This window comes from Ranitomeya variabilis, chromosome 5 (genome assembly GCF_051348905.1).
Source record: "Ranitomeya variabilis isolate aRanVar5 chromosome 5, aRanVar5.hap1, whole genome shotgun sequence".
In the NCBI taxonomy this organism is placed as follows: Eukaryota; Metazoa; Chordata; class Amphibia; order Anura; family Dendrobatidae; genus Ranitomeya; species Ranitomeya variabilis.
The window spans coordinates 38,343,249-38,343,983 of NC_135236.1; the positions used below are offsets into that span (position 1 = coordinate 38,343,249).

The 735-nt window shown below is 42.0% G+C and overlaps 1 non-coding gene across 1 annotated transcript; it reads right to left on the reverse strand.

Moving 5' to 3' along the window:
• Positions 1-234: 234 nt before the first annotated feature.
• On the reverse strand, positions 235-316 carry TRNAS-UGA (transfer RNA serine (anticodon UGA)). The gene has a single exon. It is a non-coding gene; the product is annotated as a tRNA-Ser (tRNA).
• Between the last annotated feature and the right edge of the window lie 419 nt (positions 317-735).

Here is a 735-nt window from a genome sequence, read left to right on the forward strand (position 1 = left end):
ACCAATACAGTTCTGATCAGAGTTTCCTGAGATCAGTGAAATATGCCACTAATGTCCTGGGAAACATCTAGTAATGTTTCTTTTAGTTTTCATACTGCTTAGTTTCAATTTTGAGACTCAAATTTTGGAATATGAATACTTGTCCCACTTCATATTATTTTGCCCATTTTACTAATATAAATATAGTTTTACTGTTTACAACAAATTCTAATGTTTTTGTTATGTTAAACACTACACTGTGAACAGGATTTGAACCTGTGTGGGGAAACCCCATTGGATTTCAAGTCCAACACCTTAACCACTCGGCCATCACAGCCAACTCACAAACTAGTTATTCATGTTTTTGCAAAGTGCATGCAGCGGGAAAGCCTGTGAGTAAATTTTGGACTTAGTTCACCTGAATCTCTATTGACCAACTCTGTCATGGGCAAGATATCTTGGCTGACTCACTGAAAGAGAAAGGTGTGAACTCAGATTAAGGGTACCGTCACACAGTGGCATTTTCATCGCTACGACGGCACAATTCGTGATGTTCTAGCGATATAGTTACGATCTCGCAGTGTCTGACACGCAGCAGCGATCAGGGACCCTGCTGAGAATCGTACGTCGTAGCAGATCGTTTGAAACTTTCTGTCGTCGCTGGATCTCCCGCTGTCATCGCTGGATCGTTGTGTGTGACAGCGATCCAGCGATGCGTTCGCTTGTAACCAGGGTAAACATCGGGTTACTAAGCAC